We start from the raw sequence: 311 nt of genomic DNA, 5'->3' as shown, positions 1-311 counted from the left end.
AACAGGACCAGCGGTTCGGGGGTCCTTCACTTTCAACTCTTGTGTATCCTTTCATTCCAAATCAATGACTCAAGGTATTTAAAGGGAATTTGGTGAGTCTGTGAATTCTTTAGCAATTATCCCATGTGCTTATTGAATTCCCTCTTTCCTCTCCATAATTCCTGGGTGGCAAAACTGGGCAAGTATGTTACTACTAACTGAAAATTTGAAGTTTCAAACCCACCCCGAGGATTTGGAAAGAGAAGATCTGATAATATACTTTAAAAAAAAATAAAAATCAGCCTATGAAAGACCCTAGGGAGAGGAGTTAT

At 38.6% G+C, this 311-nt stretch overlaps 1 pseudogene; it reads left to right on the top strand.

Annotated features, from left to right (window-relative positions):
- Positions 1 to 68, top strand: part of LOC102854266 — a 10,265-nt pseudogene extending 10,197 nt beyond the window's left edge.
- The last annotated feature ends 243 nt before the right edge of the window (positions 69 to 311 follow it).

This window comes from Elephantulus edwardii, unplaced genomic scaffold, assembly GCF_000299155.1.
Source record: "Elephantulus edwardii isolate Elephantulus edwardi_28Jun2011 unplaced genomic scaffold, EleEdw1.0 scaffold00329, whole genome shotgun sequence".
Lineage (NCBI taxonomy): Eukaryota > Metazoa > Chordata > Mammalia > Macroscelidea > Macroscelididae > Elephantulus > Elephantulus edwardii.
Note: the sequence above shows the minus strand (reverse complement) of the source record. Positions and strands in the feature narration are given on the sequence as shown.